This window comes from Tachyglossus aculeatus, chromosome 11, assembly GCF_015852505.1.
Source record: "Tachyglossus aculeatus isolate mTacAcu1 chromosome 11, mTacAcu1.pri, whole genome shotgun sequence".
Classification (NCBI taxonomy): Eukaryota; Metazoa; Chordata; class Mammalia; order Monotremata; family Tachyglossidae; genus Tachyglossus; species Tachyglossus aculeatus.
In genome coordinates, this window is record NC_052076.1 from 21,062,262 (window position 1) to 21,076,826 (window position 14,565).

Genomic DNA, 14,565 nt, shown 5'->3' on the forward strand with positions numbered 1-14,565 from the left:
TCAGTCTGTGAGTGGACAGACAAAAAATGATAAAATGATAGGAGGGAGAAGTGGTCAAAAAGTAGAGTATGCACATTGATGAGGACTGAAGTGTAATGGAAATTAATAATAATAGTGGGATGTAATAATAATGGGAAGTACCATAATTGTTAAGCACTTACTATGTGCCAAGCACTATTCTAAGCACTGGGGAAGATACAAATCAATCAATCAATCATATTTATTGAGCACTTACTGTGTGCAGAGCACTGTACTAAGTGCTTGGAAAGTACAAGTTGGCAACATATAGAGACAGTCCCTACCCAACAATGGGCTCACAGTCTAGAAGGGGGAAATAATGATGGCATTTGTTAGGTGCTTACTATGTGCAAAGCACTGTTCTAAGCACTGGGGGGATACAGGGTGCTCAGGTTGCCCCACGTGGGGTTCACAGTCTTAATCCCCATTTTACAGATGAGGTAACTGAGGCTCAGGGAAGTTAAGTGACTTGCCCAAGGTCACACAGCAGACATGTGGCGGAGCCGGGATTCAAACCCACGACCTCTGACTCCAAAGCCCATGCTCTTTCCATTGAGCCACGCTGCTGCTAATCAGGTTGGACACAGTCCCTGTCCCACCTGGGACTCACACTCTTAATCCCCATTTTACAGATGAAGTAACTGAGGCCCAGAGTTAAAAGACTTGCCCAAGATCACACAGCAGACATGTGGCAGAGCAGGGATTAGTACCCAGGTCTTTCTGATGTCCAGGCCTGTGCTTTATCCACTAAACCACATTGCTTCTCTTGTAGTGAGAGTGTAAGTCCGGAGATGACAGTAGGGAAAATGTGATTTGGAGACAAGAGTGTTGTATTGTACTTTCCTAAAGTCTTAGTACAGTGCTCTGCACACAATAAATGTTCATTAAATACCACTGATTGATCTGGGACCTGGGAAAGTCTCTCATAGTAGGTGGAATTTCAGAATCAATCTATCTATCAGGTTTATCGAGTGTTTATTGAGTGAGAAGCAGCTTGGCTTAGTGGAAAGAGCACGGGCTTGGGAGTCAGAGAACATGGGTTCTAATCCCAGCTCTGCCACATGTCAGCTGTGTGACTTTGGGCAAGCCACTTCACTTCTCTCTGCCTCAGTTACCTCATCTGTAAAATGAGGATTAAAAGTGTGAGCGCCATGTGGGACAACTTGATTACCTTGTATCTACCCCAGTTCTTAGAACACTGCTTGGCACATAGTATGCACTTAATATCATAATTATTATTATTACTACATGCAGAGCACTGAACTAAGTGCTTGATCACTGTACTAAGTATTTTAAGGAGTTTTGAAGGTTTTAAAGATGGGGAGAGCTGTGATCTTGAGGATTTGAAGAGGAAGACAGTTCTGAGCAGAAGAAAGGACATAAGCAAGCATGGGCCTGGGAGTCAGAAGGACCCGGGTTCTAATCCCGCTCCACCATTTGTCTGGTATGAGACCTTATGCAAGTCACTTCAATTCTCTGTGCTTCAGTTCTTTCATCTGTAAAATGGGGATTAAGAATGTGAGCCCCATGTGGGACAAGGACTGTTTAACCTGATTAACTTGCATCTACCCCAGAACTTAGACTATCTCTTGGCACATAGTAAGTGCTTAATAAGTACCATGTTCATGATTATTATTATTATTGTTATTATTATTAAGCAAGGAGCTAGAGGTGGGAGAGTAGAGAATGACGCAAATGAGAAAGTGAGCTTGAGAGGAATGGACAGTGTAAATTTAGGTGTAGTGGGACAAGAGAGTGGATAGGTAAGAGGGAGAGAGCTAATGAAGTGGCTTAGAGCCAATGATCAGGACTTTCTGCTTGATGCGAAGAGCAATGTCTAACCATTGAAGGATTTTAAGAAGCAGGGAGATGTGTACAAAATGATGGTTCAGAAAAATAATTCCAAGTAGAAGACTGAAGTTTGGACTGGAGCAGGGAAATACTGAAGGCAGGGTGGTTCTCAAGGAGACTGTAGGAAATGTACATTCCCAGCCCTGACCGCTCTTCTTCCCGGCAATCTGGCATTTCCTCCTACCTTCGAGATATATCTACTTGGATGTCCCACCAATACCTCAAATCAAACATGTCCCAAACTGGACTCCGTATCTTCCAACCCAAACCTTTCCTCTCCTTGTCTTGCCCATCACTGTAGACAACACCACTATCCTCCATACCTCCCAAGCCGGTAACCTTGGCATTGTCCTAGATTCATCTTTCTCATTCCACCCACATATTCAATCTGTCACCAAATCCTGCCTTCACAACATTGCTAAAATCCGCCCTTTTCTTTCCAACCAAACTGCTACTGTGCTGGTCCAAGCACTCATCTTATCCGGCCATGACTACTACATCTGCCTTCTCACTATCCTCCCAGCCTCCTGTCTCTCCCCACTCCAATTCATACTTAACTCTGATGCATAAATCATTTATCAACAAAAACATTCAGTTCCTCTCCCACACTCCTCAAGAACTTCCAGCGGTGGCTCACCTACCTCTGCAACAGAAACTCCTTACCGTTGGCGTTAAAGCACTCAGTCAGCTTGCCCCATCCTACCTAACCTCACTAATATAGTCGGCCAGTCAAAATCATATTTATTGAGTGCTGAGCATATTGAGTGTATTTACTGTGTGCAGAGCACTGTACTAAGCACTTGGGCCAATATAACAATATAATAATCACATTCCCTACCTACAACAAGCTTACGGTACTGAAGAGGCCGAGGGGAGCCGCTTGGGGGGGGAGGGGGCCTGCGAACAGGCGACGGGCCGCGGGAGCGGGGGCCGCCCGAGAGAGCCGTACCACGAAGACGCGCGCGAGCCTGCGACCGAAGGACGGGACGGGACGGGACGGGACGGGACGGGACGGGACGGGTGACCCCTCCCCCCGGAATTCAATCCGAAGAAGGACCGCCGCGCCAGAGCGCCAGCCGGGGTGGACAGGGAGGGGCGGGGCTCCATCGAGGCTCGGCCAATGGGAGGGCGGAGGTGGCGCGGGGAGCCAATGGCGGGGCGAGGGGGGACCCAGCCGGCCAATGAGGAGGGAGCTAGCGCGGAGCGCGCTTTCTACCGCCCCCTCCCGGGCTCGCCAGGAGGGAGGGAGCCGCAGACCCCGGATAACCTCTCCTGCGCGCGGGCGCCTTGGGGATGCGCCGTCTCCTGACCAGGTGCGCGCGCGCCCCGAGAAAGGGGGGGGGGGTGTCTCTGCGCCCGACCCCCGGGAGAGGGGCCCGCCGCGCAGGCGCAGAGAGTGGGCGACGCGGCGGCGAGGGCCGCGTGCGCAGGCGCGGGCCGGGCGGCGGGGTGTGCGCCTGCGTGGGGCGAGGGGTCGCGCTTCCCCGGGGTCGCGCTTCCCCGGGCCCCCGACGGTCACATCAGCCAGCGAGGGTGTCCGGTAACGCACCGCACCACACTGCGACTTCCGGGCCAAGGGCCGCCCCCACCCTCACGTCATGGCCCGTGACGTTGACGCCCATTGGCCAGTGTGCCTCCCTCCCTCCCTCACTGAGAGAAGGGTAAGCAGGCCGGCCTCCTCAGCTGACGGGAGCAGGGCAGGCCTGAGGGAAATCCCGTGGCCCACCCCTTCCAAAGATCGCACTGCAAAACCCTACTGAGAGCTCACCTCCTCCAGGAGGCCTTCCCACACTGAGCCCACTCCTTTCTCTCCTCCTCCCCCCGCCTTACCTCCTTCCCCTCCCCACAGCAGCTGTACCACCATGTATATATGGTTGTATGCATTTATTACTCTAATTTGTACATATTCTATGCATTTTATTTTGTTAATATGTTTTGTTTTGTTCTCTGTCTCCCCCTTCTAGACTGTGAGCCTGCTGTTGGGTAGGGACCGTCTCTATATGTTGCCAACTTGTACTTCCCAAGCGCTTAGTACAGTGCTCTGCACACAGTAAGTGCTCAGTAAATACGATTGAATGCATGAATGAATGAATATAGAGAGGGAGACTGATATTAATATAAGTAAAATTAAAGATACATACTTAGGTGCTGCAGGGTTTGTACTTCCCAAGCATTTAGTAAGTGTTCTGCACACAGTAAGTGCTCAATAAATACGATTGAATGAATGATGAATAAAGGGAGCAGGACAGGGCGATGCAGAAGAGAGTGGAGGAAGAGGAAAAGAGGGCTTAGTCAGGGAAAGCATCTTGAAGGAGGCCTCCATCCAAACTGTTACCATGTTAATGTTATCACTTATCCTTTCCCGCCTTGATTACTGTATCAGTCTCCTTGCTGACCCCCCAGCCTCCTGTCTCTCCTCATTCCAGTCCATACTTTGCTGCCTGGATCATTTTTTTCTACAAAAATGCTCAGGACATGTTTCCCCACTCCTCAAGAAACTCCAGTGTTTGCCTGTCCACCTCCACATGAAACAAAAACTCACCATTGGCTTTAAAGCACTCAATCCCTTTGCCCCCACCTGCCTCACCTCGCTACTGTCCTACTACAACAACATTTCACTCTTCTAATGCTAACCTTCTCACTGTACCTCGATCTCGTCTATCTCACCCATGTCCTCCCTCTGGCCTGGAATCCTCTAACTCCTCAAATCTGATAGTTACTCTCCCTGCCTTCAAAGCCTTATTGCAAGAGGCCTTCCCTGATTAAGCCCCCCTCTACTCTTTTCCCACTCCCTTCTGCATCACCCTGACTTGCTTCTTTTACTCATCCCCCGTCCTAGCCTCTCAGCATATTTGTACATACTTGTAATTTATTTATATTAATGTCTGACCCCCCTCTAGACCGTAAGATCATTTTGAGCAGGAAATGTGCCTGTTTATTAATAATAATAATAATAATGTTGGCATTTGTTAAGCGCTTACTATGTGCAAAGCACTGTTCTAAGCGCTTGGGGGGATACAAAGTGAACAGGTTGTCCCACGTGGGGCTCACAGTCTTAATCCCCATTTTACAGATGAGGTAACTGAGGCTCAGAGAAGTTAAGTGACTTGCCCAAGGTCACACAGCAGACATATGGCAGAGCCGGGATTCGAACCCATGACCTCTGACTCCAAAGCCCGTGCTCTTTCCACTGAGCCACGCTGCTTGTATTGTACTCTCCCAAGTGCTGAGTACAGTGCTCTGCACACAGTAAGCACTCAATAAATACAATTGAACGAATGAATGAATGAAAGATGTGCCTTCAATAAGGCTTTGAAGGCTACTACAGCCCAAACTGCACACTCTGATCTTTAAGCTCCAGCTTACTCCCTTTGCCCCAATCTTGTCTATCTTCCCACCATTCCCTTTCCCACAATCTCCCCACTAACCTGAAACTCCCTCCCTCTCCATATACACCAGACCACTCCACCTTCAAAGCAGGTCATGTCTCCTCCCAAATGCCTTCCCTGATTAAGCCCTCTCTTTCCCAGCTTGCTCTTTCTTCTGCATCATTTCTGCACTTCTGTGTGTGACCTTTGGACACTTGACCCGACCCAACAGCACTTAGGCACATATCTCTAAATGATATATTATAAATTATTTATTCATATTAATGTCTGTTCCGCCCCTCCCGGACTGTAAGCTTATTATAGGCAGGGAACATGTCTCCTAATTCCACTGGAGAAGCAGCATGGCTTAATGGAAAGAGCACGGGCTAGGGAGTCAGAGGATGTGAGTTCTAATCCCAGCTCCGCCACTTGTCTGCTGTGTGACCTTGGGCAAATCACTTCACTTCTCTGTGCCTCAGTTACCTTATCTGTAAAGTGGGGATTAAGACAAAGCCCCACGTGGGACAACCTGATTACCTTGTATCTACCTCAGCACTTAGAATAGTGTTTGGCACATAGTAAGTGCTTAACGGATACCATCATCATCATCATTGGATTGTACTCTCCCAAGCTCTTAGTACAGTGTTCTGCAAATAGTAAGTGCTCAATAAATACAAATGATTGAAGATGGAGAGACCTATCAACTGTTGGACATAAAGTGGGAGAGAATTCCAGGAATGGGGAGAGAATGAGAAAGCTAGTGACAGAGGAGACAAGAATGAGGCAGTGTGAGTAGGTTTGAGAAGAATGAAGAATGCAAGGTAGCATGTGGTGGGAGAAGGGAGTGGATATTAGGAGGGAGAGCTGATTGAGTGCCTTAAAGCCAGTAGTCAGGAGTTAATGCTTGATGTGGGAATCAGTAGGTAATTTTTGGAAGTTTCTAAGGAGGAAAGAGAAGGATACAGAAAGATGATAGATGATCCAAGTGGCAGAGGAAAATATAGACTGGAGAGGGGAGAGTCTGAAGGCAAGGAGGGATACATGATATGCATGTAAACTGACTAAACTACCCTTGCTACGGGAGAGGTTTGGAACTGGGGCAACCACTTCTTTGTTCCTGCAACCACCCTGGCTCCTTGGGGTGCAGAGCTGTGAAGGAGGGCAGAGAGGAGTTGGAGGAGGGTCTGAGAGGTAGAAAATTGACTCACCAGCACCAGGGATTTACTGTATGTCTTTAAATATAAAGAATGTCCACCCCCTGCACACAGCCACAGTCATGGCGCCACCTCCCCTAGTCAGTCGTAATTTATTTTTACGTAGGGCAGCAGTAACAGCAGCATTCTGGCTCCCTTCCCTCTGCTCCTGCAGTCCTAAGAGCAGCAGTGGTGGTGGCAGGATCAGGAGCAGCAGCTGTCTGAAACCAGCCAAAAGACACCGAGCTGCAGCTGCCCAGACTGGAGTCCTCCCTGCCATGGAGGTCAGCTCCAGATTCACCCACACATGCTTCAGTTTTGGAAGAAACTGCACATGTTCCCTCAATAATCCTGGGTTCCCTCCTCCCCAGCCTCAGAAAGTATTGTCTCTCTCTTCCCTGGCTCCTTTTGCTGCTCTCCAGATGAGGAAGATTAGTGCACAGAGACAAATGATATAAACAAAAGCAAGAAATTAAATAACAAAATAAAAAGCAAATAAGCAGATATACACATATAAGCATAGTGGCTTTAGGTGAGTGGCATCACCAGGAAAGTGAGGAATTAATCAGGGGGAAGCCCTATGGAAGAGAAGACATTTTGGGAAGTGTCTCAGTTTAGTGGATTAAAGGAAGGAGGGAGGTCCATTTGGAGGGAAAGTAAATATGAGAATGTCAGAGAAGGGAGAGTTATAAGGGAAGTACCATTAATTGGTTAACTTTGAAAGACTGAGTAATGGGAGCTCTCCCACTTTACTTACTTCTGCTTATCTTCATGCTCCTCTCAAACAACCAAAGTCAGTGATTTATGGTATTTCTAAGTTCTTACTATGTACTAAGCACTGAGCTAGCTAAGCTCTGGGGTAACCATGTTCTTGAGAGTTCAGTCATGTTGTCCACCTGACACACACCGCTCCTCCACCCACAACCCCACTGCCATGAAAACCCTCCTCCTCCAGCTGTTGCAGTTCTCCCAGGTAGAATGAAAGGAAAGAGAAGAAAACCTTCAAGGTTGTACATTGCACAGGTCCCTAAAGAATCTTGCATAGCCTTGGGGGTTAGCTGTGGTTGGTTAGGGTAGGGGCTCTGCTAGTCTGTAAATCCAAGAGCCAGAGCAGTGAACTGGCACGGTGGGGGGGGCGGGGGCGTGTGTGTGGGTGGGTGGGTGGGTAGGTGTGCGCTCTTGCAGAGGTGGGACTGCATGCTGGTGAGCTGAGGGCCATTATTTACCAAGAGATAAGCAGAGTAGCGATTAAGATTCAGAATGTACTCTCTGAGTATGATTGGTGAAGCAAGCTGATAGAAAGTTGCCCAGTATTGGAGGCAGTTTGATGTCTTATGCTCGAGCTGCTGAACACTGCTGGTGAAAGGCTAAACACCAAGCCAACCCTGTTCACTTTAAATTTATCATTTCCTGCCTTAACTCTGCCCTCCCCTCTGCCAGGCAAAACTATCTTTCTTCCCTTATTTTCTTCCCTATTTTACAGATGAGGGAACTGAGGCACAGAGGAGTTGAGTGGCTTGCCCAAAGTCACACAGCTGACGGTGGAGCTGGGATTTGAACCTCTGACCTCTGACTCCAAAGCCTGTGCTTTTTCCACAGCCATCCTGCTTCTATATTCATTCATTCAATCGTATTTATTGAGCGCTTACTGTGTGCAGAGCACTGTACTAAGTGCTTGGGAAGTACAAGTTGGCAACATATAGAGTCGGTCCCTACCCAACAGCGGGCTCACAGTCAAGAAGGGGGAGACAGACAACAAAACAAAACATATTAACAAAATAAATAGAATAAATATGTACAAGTAAAATGGAGTGATAAATACATACAAACATATATATATATGTACAGATGCTGTGGGGAGGGGAAGGAGGTAAGGCAGAGGGGAAGGAGGGGGCTCAGTCTGGGAAGGCCTGGAGGAGGTGAGCTCTCAGTAGGGCTTTGAAGGGAGGAAGAGAGCTAGCTTGGCGGATTGGTAGAGGGAGGGCATTCCAGGCCAGGGGGATGACGTGGGCTGGGGGTCGATGGCGGGACAGGGGAGAACGAGGTACGGTGAGGAGATTAGCGGCGGAGGAGCGGAGGGTGCGGGCTGGGCAGTAGAAGGAGAGAAGGGAGGTGAGGTAGGAGGGGGCGAGGTGATGGACAGCCTTGAAGCCCAGGGTGAGGAGTTTTTGCCTGATGCGTAGGTTGTACGTATAATGTGGGCAGAGCACTGTACTAAGCGCTTGGGAGGGTACAGTATAACAATATAACAGGCATATTCCCAGCCCACAACAATCTTACAGTCTAGAGGGGGAGACAGACATTAATACAAATAAATAAATCGCAGATATGAACGTAAGTGTGGTGGGGCTGGGAGGGGGGATGAATTAAGGGACTACTATTGCTATTACCTCCTTCCCTTCCCCACAGCACCTGTACATATGTATATATGTTTGTACATATTTTTTACTCTTTATTTTATTTGTACATATCTATTCTATTTATTTTATTTTGTTAGTATGTTTGGTTTTGTTCTCTGTCTCATCCTTTTAGACTGTGAGTCCACTGTTGGGTAGGGACTGTCTCTGTATGTTGCCAATTTGTACTTCCCAAGCACTTAGTACAGTGCTCTGCACATAGTAAGCGCTCAATAAATACGATTGATGATGATGATGATTGACACCCATGCCCATCACCCTCATCAGCAGTTCCAGGCATTTTACTCCCTTCTCAGGCCTCCTGTTCCTCCCCCTCCTCCATCCCTCACCCCCAATGATCTGGCCACCTACTTCATTAGTAAAATTAACACCACCAGGTCTGAGCTCTCCAAAGTCACCCCTCCCATTTCTCCAAACCCACCCCCAACCTTCTCTGCTACTTTCCCATCCACCCCAGCAGTATCTTCAGATGAGGTCTCCTCCCTCCTCTCAAGTGCCACCCCATCCACCTGTGCTTCGGACCCCATTCCCTCTCATCTTATGAAAACTCCCACCCCTTCCCTTCTCCAATCCTTAACTTCCATCTTCAACCGCCCGCTCTCCATTGGTTCCTTCTCCTCTTCCTTCAAAAATGCCCACGTCTCCCTCATCCTAAAAAACCCTTTCTTGACCCCACTGCCCCCCTTCTGTTTATTGCCCTATTTCCCTCCTACCCTTCCTTTCCAAACTCCTAGAATGAGTCACCTACATGCACTGCCTCGAATTCCTCAACTCCAACTCTCTCCTAGACCCCCTCCAATCTGGCTTCCGTCCCCTGACGCTCCACCGAAACTACCTTCTCAAAGGTCACCAGTGACCACCTTCTTGTCAAATCCAATGGCTCCTACTCTATCCTAATCCTCCCCTACTTCTCAGCTGCCTTCTGAGGGCCATCCCCTTCTCCTCAGCATGCTATCCAACCTTGGCTTCACAGACTCCATCCTCTTCTGGTTCTCCTCTTATGTCTGTGGCCATTCATTCTCGGTCTCCTTTGCAGTTCCTCCTCTACCTCCCATCCAGTTACTGTAGAGGTTCCTCACGGGTCAGTTCTTGGTCCCCTTCTGTTCTCCATCTACACTCACTCCCTTGGTGAACTCATTCGCTCCCACGGCTTCAACTATCATCTCTAGTTGGATGACAACCAATTCTACCAATTCTACCACCCCTGTTCTCTCAGCATCCCTCCAGGCTTGTATCTCCTCCTGCCTTCAGGACGTCTCCATCTGGATGTCTGTCTGCCATCTAAAATTCAACATGTCCAAGACTGAGCTCCTTATCTTCCCTCCCAAACCCTGTCCTCTCCCTGACTTTCCCATCACTGTAGATGGCACTACCATCCTTCCCGTCTCACAAGCCTGCAACCTTGGTGGCATTCTAGACTGTGAGCCCATTGTTGCTAGAGAAGCAGCGTGGCTCAGTGGAAAGAGCCCAGGCTTTGGAGTCGGAGTTCATGGGTTCAAATCCCAGCTCAGCCACTAGTCAGCTGTGTGACTTTGGGCAAGTCACTTAACTTCTCTGTGCCTGTTACCTCATCTGTAAAATGGGGATTAAGACTGTGAGCCCCCCGTGGGACAACCTGATCACCTTGTAACTTCCCCAGTGCTTAGAACAGTGCTTTGCACATAGTGAACACTTAAGCTTAGTACAGTGCTTTACACACAGTAAGCGCTCAATAAATACGGTTGAAATCATTATTATTATCATTATTATTATTATTATCCTTGACTCCACTCTCTCATTTACCCCCACACATCCAATCCATCATCAAAACCTGCTGGTCTCACCTCCACAACATCGCCAAGATCTGCCCTTTCCTCTTAATCCAAACTGCTACCTTGCTGGTTCAATCTCTCATCCTATCCTGACTGGGCTACTACATTGGCCTCCTTTCTGATCTCCAATCCTCCTGTCTCCCCCCACTTCAGTGTATACTTCACTCTGTTGCCTGGATTATCTTTATACAGAAACGCTCTGGACATGTCACTCCCCTCCTCAAAAATCTCCAGTGATTGCCTTTCAACTTTCGAATCAAGCAAAAACTCCTCACGCTTGGCTGCAAAGCTCTCCATCACCTTGCCCCCTCCTACCTCACCTCCCTTCTCTCCTTCTACAGCCCAGCCCGCACACTCCACTCCTCTGCCACTAACCTCCTCATTATGCCTCATTCTCACCTCTCCCACCGTCAACACCTGGTGTCCTACCTGGAATGCCTGGAATGCCCTCCCTCCACATATCCACCAAACTAGCTCTCTTCCTCCCTTCAAAGCCCCTACTGAGAGCTCACCTCCTCCAGGAGGCCGTCCAAGACTGAGCCGCCCCTTTTTCCTCTCCTCCTTCTCCTCCCCTCCCCATTCCCCCTCCCTCTGCCCTTCTCCCTTAATAATAATAATAATTATAATAATGATATTTGTTAAGCGCTTACTATGTGCAAAGCACTGTTCTAAATGCTGGGGGGATACAAGGTGATCAGGTTGTCCCTTCCCCTCCCCAAAGCACTTGTGTAAATTTGTACATATTTATTACTCTATTATTTTATTAATGATGTGTATATAGCTATAATTCTATTTATTCTGTTGGTATTGACACCTGTCTACTTGTTTGATTTTCTTTTTGTCTATCTCCCCCTTCTAGACTGAGCCCGTTGCTGCTAGAGAAGCTGTGTGGCTTAGTGGAAAGAGCCTGGGTTTAGGAGTCAGAGGTCGTGGGTTCTAATCCCACTTCTGCCACTTGTCAGCTGTGTGATTTTGGGCAAGTCACTTAACTTCTCGGTGCCTCAGTTACTTTATCTGTAAAATGGGGATTAAGAGTGTGAGCCCTGATTACTGCAGTCATACAGTCATTCTGTAATCTGATTGTAATTCTGATTACAACCTGATTACTCTGTATCTACTCCAGTGTTTAGAACAGTGCTTGACACATAGTAAGTGCTTAACAAATACCAGCATTATTATTATTAGGGACTGTCTCTATATGTTGCTGATTTGTACTTCCCAGCGCTTAGTACAGTGCTCTGCACACAGTAAGTGCTCAATAAATATGATTGAATAAATGAATGAATGTCACTCCTCTCTCTCAGCCCAACGTATTCTCAGTCCTTTCCCCAGGGCTAGCATTGCCCTAGAAGCAGCACTGTTGCTTCTAACCACACTAGAAAGGTATCTTGCCTGGCTGCCCGTGCAACCTGAGAAAGAGAACGGGACGTTCCCTAAACCCCAGGATTCAGAAATGCTTGGGACAAGGATCCAACCACTGTCATATCTCAATCCTTAAACCTCCTCCCAGATTCATTCATTCAATCATATTTATTGAGCGCTTAATGTGCACTTGGGAAAGTACAATACAGCAACAATCCCTGCCCACATCAGAGTGATTGGCTCGGGAGGACAGTGCAGGGAAGGAAAGCTAGGGAGATGGAGAGAGACCTCCTAGAAGAAAGAAAAGAGCAATGGGAGCAGGGAGACCATCCTGACTTCTTGGTGGGATTCTGAAACAAGGAGAAAGCACTGAGGGATCAGGTATAAAGAACTTTTGGTCCCCATTCATAATAAAAGTTCCTATATCAAAACCCCTTGGTTCTCTTGGCTCTGGACAATTCCCATCCACCTCACTTTCCCCTGGGATAGAGGAAATAGGAATGTTTCTTTCCATTTTATAGATGGGGAAATGGAGGCCAGTCAGTATGACCACCAGGCCTGATCTATAGTCATCAGTCCAGATTATTAACCCCAGTAGCTGCCCCAACCCCATCGTGGAGAGGCGATGGGAGAATATGCCTGGGGGACGGTGACCCATGGTCCCAAGATTTGTGGACAGGGGGAAGAGGAGATGAGGGCTTGTTTACCTTTGGGGCAGTTAGTTGGATATATGGTAGCAGTATGACTACAGGCAGTGCCCGCTGGGCAAGGCAGGCAGGTGCTGGCCCCGGGCATTGGGCTGAAGGTGCCAGGCTCACAGGGAAGCTCCATCCGGGTCCCCTGGGAACAGTGGAAGCCCCTGGGACGCTGGTAACCATGACGTCTGTCAGAAGGGGAGGGGACAGCATTGCCTTCCAGGCAAACATACCTGAGGAAGGGAGATGAAAAAGACTCAGAATCCAGGAAACTGAAACTCAGTCCAGGAATCTGAAAAAGGACTGGGATTGGTATTACCCCTACTTTGCCTCTCAGGTTGACCTGGCAGTAGTCCTTTCTTTGCCAACCAGACTCTACTATCTCCAGTCTGATTACACACACACACACACACACACACACACACACACTCTCTCTCTCTCTCTCTCTCTCTCTCTCTCTCTCTCTCTCTCTTTCTCTTTCTCTCTCTCTCTAAAGTTGGAAACTATGGAGAGGGCATTTAACTTCCTGTGGTTAGAGAAAATCCACCAGAAGCAACTTGGCCATCTGGTTCATTTCTCTTTCTAGCTTTGTACACTGTGCCAGTTTCCCTGAGGCACTGAAGGAGTCCAGAGGATGCACTTCATTGATGGATTTCTAGGCTGTGAGCCCACTGTTGGGTAGGGACCATCTCTGTATGTTGCCAACTTGTATTTCCCAAGCACTTAGTACAGTGCTCTGCACACAGTAAGCTCTCAATAAATATGATTGATTGATCGATTGATGGCTGTGCCACCTGCTGGCAGCACATAAGATCATAGAAAAGACGGGTAAGGAAAAAATAACCATTGATAATTTTCTCAGCGACTTGTGTCACTCTGGTTACCCCTCCTCCCCTCCCTAAAATGTGAGCCCACCCTCTGGAAGTGATGTGGCTGGGGAGAGAGAAGCCCTGCAACTCATTCTTAGCTGGAGGCTGAACCTAAAAAAGAGCTGCAATCTGAACTCACAGGGTGCTCAGCCAGATATCAGGTTATGAAGGGCAGGGAGCTGGGGTCCTTACCCTGCATTATAGAGTCCCACCTGGGACAGGTCTGCTCTCCCGGAGAGGTTGCAGTAGTGGCCTGGGGGGCATGGTTGACATTGGCCCTCTGAAGCCAGGCCCAGAGAAGGGGAATAAGATCCAAGAGGGCAGGGAGTGGGTGAGCTGGTCCCACTGGGGCAGAAATAACCAGGAGGGCAGATGTCATTTCCCACTGCAGAGGGGTCAGAAAGTTCCACCTGGTCAGACACACAAAAGTAAGGTGAAGTCACTGGTGCAGCCTTAGGACAAAATGGGTCAGAGCTGTTGGCCCATAATTAATAATCTGCACATCGAATCTGTTTAGCAATATTAGGGGGCTTGTATTTGTTTATACAAATAAATTACAGATTATATATAGGTTCTGTGGGGCTGGGATGGGGGATGAATAAAGGGAATAAGTCAGGGTGACACAGAAGAGAGTTGAAGAAAAGGAAAAGAGGGCTTAGAGAAGGCTTCTTGGAGGAGATGTGCCTTCAATAAGGCTTTGTTGAGGGGGAGAGTAATTGTCTGTCAGATATGAGGAGGGAGGGCATTCCAGGTCAGAGGCAAGATGTGGGCAAGAGGTCGGTGGTGAGGTAGAAGAGATTGAAGTACAGTGAGAAAACTAGCAATAGAGGAGCAAATATGCGGGCTGGATTGTATTAAGAGAGTAGCAAGTTGAGGTAGGAGGGGACAAGGACTGCTTTGAACCCAATGGATTAATACTCAGCTGCCTTTGACACTGTTCATTCATTCAGTCGTACTTATTGAGCGCTTACTGTGTGCAGA

The 14,565-nt window shown here is 48.2% G+C and overlaps 2 protein-coding genes across 4 annotated transcripts in view; one reads left to right on the plus strand and one right to left on the minus strand.

The window, feature by feature from the left end:
* LOC119935194 (multiple epidermal growth factor-like domains protein 11) overlaps positions 1 to 2,540 on the minus strand; it is a 150,312-nt gene extending 147,772 nt beyond the window's left edge. The window contains exon 1 of the mRNA XM_038754851.1: positions 2,511 to 2,540. The gene's annotated coding sequence lies outside the window, so the exon portion shown is untranslated. The remainder of the gene's footprint in view (positions 1 to 2,510) is intronic.
* An 853-nt stretch (positions 2,541 to 3,393) lies between these two features.
* LOC119935193 (sushi, von Willebrand factor type A, EGF and pentraxin domain-containing protein 1-like) overlaps positions 3,394 to 14,565 on the plus strand; it is a 99,252-nt gene continuing 88,080 nt past the window's right edge. For all 3 annotated transcript variants that reach the window (XM_038754848.1, XM_038754849.1, XM_038754850.1), the window contains exon 1: positions 3,394 to 3,530. The gene's annotated coding sequence lies outside the window, so the exon portion shown is untranslated. The remainder of the gene's footprint in view (positions 3,531 to 14,565) is intronic.